This window comes from Oxyura jamaicensis, chromosome 3 (assembly GCF_011077185.1).
Source record: "Oxyura jamaicensis isolate SHBP4307 breed ruddy duck chromosome 3, BPBGC_Ojam_1.0, whole genome shotgun sequence".
Lineage (NCBI taxonomy): Eukaryota > Metazoa > Chordata > Aves > Anseriformes > Anatidae > Oxyura > Oxyura jamaicensis.
Genome location: NC_048895.1, coordinates 30,689,811 through 30,701,752, shown reverse-complemented (window position 1 = coordinate 30,701,752; position 11,942 = coordinate 30,689,811). Strand labels below are relative to the sequence as shown.

The following is an 11,942-nucleotide window of genomic DNA, read 5'->3' as shown; positions in this document are numbered from 1 at the left end:
ATACAAATACTTGGTCTGAACTTCCTGTGCCATTTAATATGATTTTGATCATAAGTCAGGCTCAAAGAATCCAAAATTTTTCTACAAAAGTTGTTACGCTGTTAGCCTATAGAGCATTTCAGATGAAGTGGATACAAAGTGTACTTCACCAAAAAAAAAAAAAAAAAAAAAAAAAGTCAATTTTGTGACACGATTCACTTGGGTTTAAAGAAACCTATTGACAGAAGAAATTGTATTGTTCCGTCTGTCAAGAAGTAAGGACTGGAGCACCTCCAGTTAATAATGGACCTGAGATTTCAGATAATCCTTTTCTTTGCCTGCTAAAAGTTAAGCAGAAACAATGAACTGCTATTACTTGAGGTTTTAAAGGTCTTTTCCAACATAAATGATTCTATGATTCTATCAAGACATATGAGGAGCAGCTGAGGGAACTGTGACTGTTTAATCTGAAGGACACTGAGAGGAGACCTCATCACTCTGTAACTACCTGAAAAGAGGTTGCAGTGAGGAGGATGTCAGTCTCTTTTCTCCTGTGACCATTGATAGGATGAAAAGCAATGGACTCAAGTTGCTCCAGGGGAGGACTAGATTGGATATCAGGAAGAATTTATTCATGGAAAGGGTAGTTAGGCATTGGAATAGGTTTCCCATGGAGGTGGTAGAATTGTCATCCCTGGAGTTATTGAAGAGATGCATGGATGTGGTGCATAGGGACATGGTTTAGAGGTGGACTTAGCAGTGTAAGGTGATGGTTGGACTTGATGATCTTAAGGGTCTTTTCCAACCTAAATATTTCTATGATTCTAACACAATATAAGAAAAACACAAGTCTTTTCACTTCCAGCATAGAGCGAAAAGTCTGAAGAGGAAGAGGAATTGTGGTTTTGCTCCACTGTTTCCCACCTGTTGCTGTCCAAGAAACAGTGAAATGGATGTTACCCCTGCAAGCTTCTGAGTGAAGCTGAGAAGTGTTCAGAGGGATGAGCTTTACACTTTGCTTTAGGGGTGGAAGTGTCAAGGCACTGAACATTTCATGGAAAATCCCCAATAGCTTTTCCTCACCTCTGTTGTACTCAAAATCTTTCAGAATTCTCCTCACAGAGCTTGGAGTGAATAGACCCTCCTCCTCACAAATCATGCCTGTTGTTGCCATCTTAGCCTCTTTAAACCCATTATGGCATGGCTTTTTGCACTTGTGCTACACACACGCGGGGCTTATTGTAGGGTGTGGATGCCACTGTGTTGCTCTTGGTAGCTAGTGGATTGGCCATCTTGTTGTCCCTCCACAGACTGTCCCCTTGTCCTGCTCCATCACTTCTCCCTTTGGCTCTTACTTTACCTCCCCTCTACCTTTTCCTCTCACTCTGTCCTTACTCCCAGCCACATCAGCTCCTCCCCCCACAGGGCATTTGGTCTGAGATATCAACCTTCCTGTGTTCCTTCTCTAGGTCTCTTGCACACAGTGTAGACACAGCTTAGCAGAGTGTCACTGACACAATTTTTATCCACATCCCTTCCTGATATTTATCTTGCACCCAGTCACTTACCCAGATGGAACTTGTGCGCCTGCTTTTTCCCCTCTGATGCTTGTCCTTCTCCAAAGCTTTAGCCTGACTCAGCTGCAAAGGCATGCAGCAAAACAGCTGTTTGTTTTTTTTTTCTCCTCTGCCTTTAGCAAACCCTGGATCAGATCTCCTAATCCCTACAAAGGTTACATCCTTTACCCTTTTCCCACAAAGCACTGCTCCTTTCCGACCTCTCACTTTCTACATTCCCCTCTATGACAAGCACCTCATCTTGTTAAAAACTTTAAGCAAAAATGGTCCTTTGGCCTTTAGGAAAAAAGAATAGCCAAACCAAATCTGAAGAAAAAATTGCAGACAGCTCTATTTGAAATATTTTTATGCTAGAGTTTTGCAAACTTGCATTTCCTTTCATGGAATGTTTCCTTGCATCATTGCTGCATTTCAATTTATCTGCCTATCATCTCTTTTGATCATGCTTTATCTTAAGCTTTGATCTAGCCTGGCCAAAACTGAGTTCTTCTGCTTCTCTTCTGTTCTCTTACTTTTACTCCTGTCCTTGTTCAACAATCTGCAAAAGATGTATGCATAAAATGTGTATGTCACACATGTCTTTTTGAACTTTAACTCTCACAATATTTATATTAATTTAGAAATAATATTATTCTTCAGCAAAACAGGAGCTCCAGGGCAGAGACAGGCTCTGGCAGCTGTAAGGAATGATTACTTTCCAGTTTGGCTAATGACATAATCCACTGTGGTAGCAAGTCTTGCTTTCCTCTTTAGGTGAAGTCAACAACTCCATGAGCTACATGTGTTGCATTCATAAGTGGCACTTAGAAATATGTGTTCTGTAATCTCCTCCTTATGCCTGACACTCTACACATGTGTTTATCTACAAGGAGTGGTGACATTAGCTTGCTAATTTTGGTACTGTACCAGTAAGGGTATGAGAGACTCAGAAGGATATTTAAACTGGCAAAGAGAAAATTATTGGCATTAGCTATGAGTACTTTATAAGGCTCTGTTTTGGAATGTCATTTGTTAGAAAATCTTTGCTGCTGAAAGTCATCCATCATTCCCATATGGAACTGCAAGCCTTACAGAAACCTCTCTTCCCAAATCCCACTCACTGTAGCCAAAAGTACTCACCTATCGACATTAGCAAATTAGATACACAGATATTATTCCCTGAGATGAAGAAGAATGTGCAAATGGTTTGATGAGATATGGTTTTCTTGGCTGCTAATGGACTTCAGTGGTGAAAAAAATGCTCATTTGCCAGAACTCCACCTATAGGCCCCTGTGTATGTGTGTAACTCAGGTTTTCTTTATTAACTAGACTGTGTGCACAATATTCACATGGTGAAGATCCTCAGCAAGAGCTCATACTGCCTATGTAAGTGTTTTTTTAAAGAATCAAGCTCTTACCTCTCAAAATTACATTTGTATGGCATTGTTCAATATGTATGGCTGACTACTATAGAAAGCAGCAACAACTGGGTACAATGCACTAATTTTATCCCACTTTGACTTTGAAAATATAATCGGTACTTATAAAAATTGTAAATACTACAGAATCATGCTAGTAGGATTATTCTAAAATGGAAGTGCTAATACATCAAGCAAAATAGCTTGCTAGTCATAGCTGGCTCCTATTATCACCATTATCAGAGAAGATATACCTCTGGCAACAATAATGTGCAGGAGCACAAATGAATATATGCAAGAGAGCCAAGATTTAAGGAGGTGTTTCCTTTTATCTTACAATGAACTTTGGTTTTTTTGAGTGCCACAGTTAGAGTAATAAGTACAAGCTCTTATGTCCAGTGGCCAAGCCTCATCTAGCTAATGAAATGGTAGTCTGATAAAATACATATAACTACCCATTTTGGCAGTACAATATCCCTCTCTGCATTATGCAGCAAAATACAATCACTCTTGATGCATTATGTATTTATAATGTTACCTATAAGTGCCTATTGTAAACAAGTCGTTAAATTAACAAGCACGGCATATAAAGTATCATTATAAAGTAATCATTCAATCAATCACTCAATCAGAATCATCACTTTTTTTTTTTTTTTTTTTTTTTCCATATGAAAGACAATGTCTGATTTGCATTTTTTTCTTCAGGTTATGCTATAGAGTCTATTTTTGTATATCACTGTTCTGAATGTTAAATTGCCTGTCTTGAGAAACTTCAACAAGAACAGCATGATGACTTGGGCATGTCTGGGGGGAGAAAAAGGGCTACATAGCAGTGTTTGATTTTGACTGAGTTGAAGATGGTATGAATACTGCTGTCCCATCACCAATGACAGCCTTGAAAATTTCTATTGTGTCCTTTTTCATGAAGTTCAGGGTGGGTACATTTTGGATTGCTGCAGCCTGTTCCTGCCAGCCCGAAAGTTTTGCACCCTGCATGTGTTGACAGTGTTGTGTCAGCACTGTGTCAGAGCATTCAAAGCCAGAACATCACCCCAGGAGTCCCATCAAATGCAATTGCGCACAGCTGAAGCTTCCTGGACTCTGCAGGGATTCATCTCATCCTCATCAAGATGACACTGCACTGACTTTGGGACTGTCACAGCATCAGTTGTAGGAGCATGGCAGCCACACAAGCAAAACAAAAGAAAAAGATAACCAATACCCTCTACCTACCTTGAGGAGGGCATTTCCATAAATGAAAGCAAGTGAAAAAAGACCTCAGGTCTTTTTGATGTCATGGTATGGACAAGGTGGTGGTGGCAAGCCTCTCATTGCCTGCTGAAAAAATGCTCTGTTTAAGCTTGACACCATAGCACAGAAGCAATGGATCTTAATGTCTATCTCTCTTCCCAGGGAACAAAAGGACCAAATCTAGACATTGTCCCTTCTATCAATATATTCTGAAGTGCAATTAAACTACTCTGTAAGCTGTTTGGGATGGCAGTGTCATTTAATTAAATGTAGATAGGGTTTATGAAATGGTGTTTAGTCCTGACAAGATCTGCTTCTTACTCATGGAAATGATAATAGTAGTAGAAGTGGTAATGGAAGACTGTAAGAATTCATTCACTAGTGGGTGAGTAAGGTGAGACAACTGATGTGACTGTATAGAGAAATGCAGACAACTTGAGAGCTTTTTATATCCTGCTGTGCAAGTTAGAATATCAAGTAAGAAAAAAGTTCTTAATTCATGTTGTTGAGTTGAGTTGTTTGGTTGGTGATGAAAAATTATCTAATATTTGTTATGGAACAAGATACTAGCTAGAACAGTGTAGCTGAGATAGGTGAGGTGTAAAGATTTGTTTCGGTATAATTCATAAAACATATGAGTACAATGTGCATGAGAATAATCTACTGGAGTTGTTGGGTGGGTTAAATCTCTTGCTCTCATCTCATTTAAAATAGATTTGGTTACCTGCTGTAAAAATTGTCTGATAGAAGATGCTTATTAAGTAGGTGAGTCCTGGAACAGTACTGCAGTGAGACATATCTGCCAGACAGCATCTGTTTTGATGGCTCATGCTCAGTATTTAATAGAAGACTGAGTTGTCCAAAATGCCCTGAGGTAAAATAAATCGTTGCCAGCAGCTTGCTCTCTCACTGGTTTAGTACATCTTAATAGCAATCTTCTGGCAGCAGCTGCAAGGTGATTCCTAAACATGTCTTCCAGGGTTTTGTTTGCAAAATAACAATCAGTAATTTACACAATAGGTGTTTACATTATTTACAAGAGACAGCGCTGGTGATGGAATTGCTGTGTGGAAACTAACTAGTTATATCATAAAGACACAATTTGTTGAATAGGCAAATTAAAGTGTCTATACCCTCTGCAAAATCCTGATGAGTGGATTTATTTGGGTTGGTGGACATCTGGTTAATCCTAGCTGTCTTCACTTGGCCACTGATGTGAATTCCTCACATTGTGAGGAAATTTCTTGTTAGCTGTTAGCTAAAACCAATGAGATTTGACTGAGCTCCCCATATGCATGGAAGGCAGCCAGGATGTTGTTTGGAGAACACACACTAGGTGCTTCCTGATCACTTCTCAGCTGTTCCTGATGCTCTGGGTACAGGCAAAAACTCTGTGCCACACCTAATAGGATAGATTCCAGCCTTTCTGGTTGGAGAAGGCTGCCAAGTCTTTTCACTTTGATACCAGTTCTTCAAATACCTGCACGCTACTTACTTTAAAAGAGAAGTATTTGATGTGTATTCTAGTAGAATGTCATTAGTACTAGAAATAGAATTCTAGTACTGTTTGTCTACTTTGGGACTGGAATGTGAAAGAAGTGTTGAGAGCCATCAAAGCATCTCAACCACCTTGATTCCCCAGTATTCCTTGAACTTTGTCTTGCAGGATGGTAACCCGGATGTAGAGTACAAGCGGCATCAATTTCCTGCGTGTCAATCTGCAGATGAAGATCCACTGGAACACAATTGAATCTTGCAGGTTTTTTCATTACTGAGGGCCTTGAGGTGTTGGTGAGTGGAGGTGCATGGAATTTCATTTCTTCAACAGCTAACAAAAGGTAATCTTGGATAATTATACCTCTTTCTTGACATACTTTACATGCACGGGGTAGCAAAGATTCTGTGTTTGTTCAAAATGTATGTCAGCTCCCTAGAAAAAGAAAATGAAGTGTAAAGCTTTCAGTGTGCTGCCGATCAATCTTTATCATATGACTTTATTTCAGGTATCCAAAGAATGTGGCTGAGGATCTCTTCACAGCCTAAAAAGTCTGGATTAGAGATGAGTCATTCTGATAAATCTGATGTAACAACCATAAATCAGGGGAAGCAATTGGAAAGGCTGACTGCTGTTATATCATTCCACTTCACTGAATGCATTTGTTTGTTTATTACTCACATTTGCAAAATGCAAGGACCCCACAGTGAAATATTGAAATATCCAGGGAAATATTCAGGGAAAATGTGAAGTATTCTGTCATTCAATAAAAAATCCCTAACAACATTTGTTTTAAAATGTTAAAATACTGATAGCTGGGTTTGGAGTTAGACATTTATTGGTGGAACTATTTCCTAAGCAATTTTACCAGAGATCTCTTTTACAGGTTTAAAACCTGTAAGGATTTGAAAACACTCAACACCTTTTAGAGAGTGCTCAGCCCTTAGCTGAACCACATTACTGACAGTGGAAAAGACATGTCTTTTTTTATTTCATAGTTCTTTGGGAATATTTTTTTCCCTAGAAATCTCATTGCAGTTTACCAAAACTGAGGACAGGGGCAGGTAATTCAATAACCTAAATTATTCTGTCCTTCCAAGACACATATTGTTCTTTGGTGTAAAAGAAAATTCTGTTTAGCCAACCCAGATAAATGTTGAGTTTTTAGGGTTCTTCTGAGCACCCTCTGCCAAGAACTGGGTGTCAGAGGTGTTCAGTACATGCCAAAGTCATAACTCATATTTATAGAAATGACATACATATACATGAAAAATAACATTTACATATAAATACATCTTTTTAAAAATGCCAGAGACAACATTTTTGTAGAGTAAATAATTCTGTGCACAGCAGATTTTTTTGAAATGAGCAATTATATTTCATTTACTGAATTTACAAATATATATATATGTATGAAGAAAAATCTTTGAAAATATCCATTGTATTATCTTCAAATTATTGGATAGGTAGAAGGTAACAGTAGAACACAAAATCATCTTCTTGTCTGAATTACTGTCACCATGGAACAGATTGGAAAAAAAATTATTTTGTGTCAACCAGTCGCACCCCACTGCACACATGGATGTCTCCTAAAGCCATCAAGATAGTATCTGAACATGTAATCATAGCTGGAACAGTAAGGAATCCTCTTTTTCTGCAACAACCAAACAGCACATTGAGCCCACAAAGACACGACCAACATTGTTACTTTCAGCCAAAGTTAGAAACAAGATTTCTGCGTTATGGCCTTTGAGGTGGCTTTTTTTTGTTTGTTTGTTTTTGTTTTGTTGTTTGTGTGTGTGTGTGTATGTGCAGTCAAGAAATTTCGGAGGTGACTTTAGCATACTAAATAACTTTGGTAGCTAAGGTTAGAACTGCAATCTTTGCAAGTCACTAGAAATTCCAAAATAGAAACAAAGTGAGCTGAAATTACATTTAAGTATTCCTAGGTTTTTGCAACCATTCGTCCTCTGTTTTCTTCCAAATCTTCTTTCTATGCTGAGGATTATGGATTTAATCATGCTTATTGTATTTATCATACTAGAAAGATTTAATTGCTTCAACCAAGTTATCTGTCTCTATATATTTTATTCAAATTTCAGTGTATTGCTCTCATACAAATGCAACAACTATGTATGTTGTGTTTCCAGCACAAAAGCTCTGTTTTGAGGAAAGAAAAACAATTTTCTTTTTAAAGGTCTTCTCTTGCAAAATATTGAATGCTCCAAGCACCACAAAATCTGCAAAGAACAATGGGTCCTCAGTGCCACACAGAAAGTGCACAGTTGTTGACAGGATCCTTGGTTCAAGGCTGAGTGTAATCAAAGAGAAGAGAGCATCCTGTGATTTCACTGAGCTCCCACGCTCCTTGGGGTGATCCTATGCGTTAATGTGCTATTAGCCAGACACCAAAAGTAAAAGTCCTTACTGCAGCTGCACTTTCTCAGGTGAAGAAAGGAACCAAAGACTGACTTTCAGTCATAAGGAATATCACTTGGTTTTGGAATATGGAGGAATAAGGAATATAGCTCACTTTTGGAATTTTCAATTACTTTGAAATTTTAATTTTAGTATCAATCAACCACCAGGAATATACTAGGAAAATTATATTTAATAGTAATGTGTAAGAAACTCATTTTCCATAGCTTTTAATGCTTAGAGTTAAAAATACACCTCACTGATGCCTGGAAAAGGAGTATCTGGTCTGTACTGCTCAGACACCCTTAATATTGCATTCTAACTTGCAGCAAACATTGATCCAGAACAAGTACCTGTGCTCTCTGTAGCATTTTTGGGTAGCTGGGGTTCTGTTTTGTTTTGTTTTCTTCTGTTTTTGAGAAATATTTTTTTCCTTGAAACTTTAGGTCATATGGATTCTACCTGTCATCATCCTGAAGGGGAGCTGGTGTCTTGGCTGGGTGTTTGTTCACATGTAGCTCGTTAGCATTAATTGTAGAAAGGTCTGCTAAGAAATATTGTAATGTGAAATGACAAGAAGGCTTCACCTAAGGAATATTTATTTATTTACATTTCCATCAGCAGCTTTTTGTTATCCCAAAGCACTAAAGATTTTATACATATTGCCTTTGGAATTTATTATTTTTAGTTGAAGAAAATTATCATTTTCCTTTTTTTTTTTTTTTCTAAAAAAAAAAAAGTACAGCTAAGCAGTTAAAAATATTCCTCTGGTCTTACCATATTTTTTCTTGCTTGTGGTTTTAACTTTAATGCAAAGTGCAGTATTTTAGTTCTTCTGCTTTTAAAGGTAAGCTTAATACATTCTACATTGCAAGAAGTCTATGGGTACTTACTTCTGACCATGGAACAAACAAATGCATTTGTTTTCTAAATGGTCATTTTCCAGAAAGCACATTAAAGTGCAATTTATCCAGTTTACAAAAACACTGTATCATTTTTGTGTTTATCATTATGTTCATGGATGGATGACTCATCTACAGCAGAGTGTAGTATTTACTGCACAGGCAATGGATTTTCTACAGTGCTAAGCTACTAGCAACTAAGAAAGAAGATGAACTGTGAGCGATTCTAATGGATCCAAGCCTATTAGTACACTACAGTTTTAGTTCAGAATAAACTGGCTGGAAGCACAGGAAAAGAGAATCACTTTGTTGATTTGAGTGACCTCTTGACACCTAGAATCTGGGCCTTATCTATTCAGGGCATTTATGAAACTGAATGAATTATTTGCTACTTCTGTTTAAATATGATTCTTGCTAAACTGATTCAGGGCCAGATTTTCAAAGCCATACTGCCGTCTAGCCAATGGGAGAAGGGAAGTAAGTAGACTTAACATTTAAACCAAGACATGTACTATATTCAGATCACCTTTAATAGGCCAGATGTAAATGAAATAGCATATAGAATATGCATATAGCATATAGAGAAAAAAAATTCTTTGATGCTATTCTTGTCATGGCCAGCTGTCTATAATTTGTAGCACCTGCTGACAAATTAGTGCCTCAGCTACTTTTAAGACTAGTAGATCACAGCAGTGGAGACCTGATGCATCCAAATTTTGGCATTGTAGGCAGAGCTCCAAAGTCCTGCATTCTTCAGGGAACAGTAGCAGAAAAAATTTCCTTCTCCACCTGTAGTGATCGATTGCTTAGATTTGATCATTGTATCTGAGTCATTAGTAACTGCTGAGTCTCTAGTAACCTATAGAGTTCAGTGTCTATAGGTGTTTTTAATTCCACATAAAGGAAAGCTGATGGTGGGCTGATGGGTTCCAGGGTCTGTTCCATTAAATATGGGAAAACAGAACTTTGTAGATCAAAGAAAGGAAGCCAAAGGATTTTGCAAGATCCCTTTTAGTGCCCCTTCTCAGCCTATTTCTCAGATAATGTTCTGACACACACACAAGAATGGATCCCTACTGTATATGTAGAGAGAAAGGTGCATCAGAAAATGAGTGAATTGTTCATGTTTTTAAATGCAATCCCTGTTGTGTCTTCATGAAAAATACTTTGTTTTTACACAGGATTTTTCTTTCATGATACAATTATTAATCCATTAATATCCCATCATATTTTTCACCATGGTTACAAGTAATTCGACTGAGGTAGCTGTGCAAGATGATGCAGCCTTATACAAACAGCAAAACTGAAGCTCTTATGATGTGGTGGTACCAAAAGCAACTTACTGAGCAGTACAGAGTCAGTAATAATTTAATTAGCTGCTTATAGCAGTAACAGCATGAAAAGCCAGCTGTGTAAGCACAGTCTCCATAATTTCCAGCAGAAATGTATCACCAAAATGCACTAAAATATATTCTTCAGGACTGTGAAGTCTAAGGGCATTTATTTTGGCTTTAGTTGCATGAAGAGTAAACTGCACAGAGGATGGGCTAATGACCACATACATTTGTTATATTACATGTTTGTGCTGTTGAATTAACAAAAAGAAATAGAGATGTGCACATAATACAGGGTTTTTGCTGATGTGAAAATGGAAATCACAAAATAACTTTGGACTTTAACCCCATGGAAGTGTTTTTGTGAGTTTTTGAACATAGAAATTTTGTCCATTTTAAAGAGGTGGGAACACAAGGGATCATCACTGCAAGAACTGAAACAGGGCAGAAATATTCCCCTTAGCAGAAGCAGAAATGGAAGCTTGGAGGAAATGCATAGGAATCCCCAGGCAGCCTGAAGTTCGTGCCTTTCCTTGTTTCTTAACAGTGCAGTCTTAAGATCCAAAGAGGATTGCTGTGGGGTATACTGCTATTATGGGATATACTACAATAACAAATGTTTTCAAGAAGAGTAAGGGATGGGGTTGGGGAGGAGAAGATGTTCTGATTGTTTGTTTTGTTTTTTCCCCAGAATACTAAATTTGTTTCCACAGGGAAAATTGTTTATTGACAGTGTCAATCTCTTGTGAGCTCTTACACAAATCCAAACTGGTCTTGTGCTAAACATAAAAATTTCATGGTTTGCTCTTCTTCTTTGGATACTTCTCAATGATAAAAATAATGCCGTCCCATTCAGCCTGTCGCACACGCCATTGCATACTGAGGACCTGGAACTGTTCCCACCAACCAGGAGTGATTCATGAGTGTACAGCTCATTTTTGGAACTAATTAATTATGTCATGGAAAGAAGATTTACTCTTCCTCCCCTTCCAGCCCCCACTTTCCCTGGTCCTTGCTAATCTTGCTTTCTGGATAACAGGAGGAAAATGAGGAAGGTGTTTAGCAGTCTCAGTTGTCTCTTTGATTCAAATCACAGAATGAAGCAGGCAAAGACTGCCTGCTCTGCTCGTGCTTTTTCTGCAAGAATCAGTTTCAAATATTAGATGGTGTTTTGTTTTGTTTTGTTTTTTTCTTCTTTTTTTTTTTCCTGTTGCAATTAACTAAGAAAAATATTTCAAAGCTGTATAATTAAAGGCCAACATTTTATTAGGGTTTAAAATAGTCTTTATGAAATCTACTCCTGCCACTGGTAATTACAATGTACATCTTAATACACCTCTGCTAGGCCTGAGCTGGAGATAACAGTCCTGTGTGTATTGCATTTGGCTTGTGCATAGAAGGTAAAATCCTTTATCTTATCTCAATCTCCACACAACAACCAGCCTCTCTTCCAATTCAGCCCTAATCTTCTTAGTAAATAATACTGATATTTTTCACCATAACAAAAATGGAGCTGCCAGATTCAGACTGATAACACCTCTCATTTACACACCATTCTCTGTCAAAATCTGCCTGATTTTTCTTAATC

At 37.8% G+C, this 11,942-nt stretch overlaps 1 long non-coding RNA gene across 1 annotated transcript; it reads left to right on the top strand.

Moving 5' to 3' along the window:
• The first annotated feature begins 5,846 nt into the window (after positions 1-5,846).
• LOC118163517 lies at positions 5,847-6,580 on the top strand. Its single transcript, XR_004749089.1, has 3 exons — positions 5,847-6,043; positions 6,209-6,406; positions 6,440-6,580. It is a non-coding gene; the product is annotated as an uncharacterized LOC118163517 (long non-coding RNA).
• Positions 6,581-11,942: the final 5,362 nt, after the last annotated feature.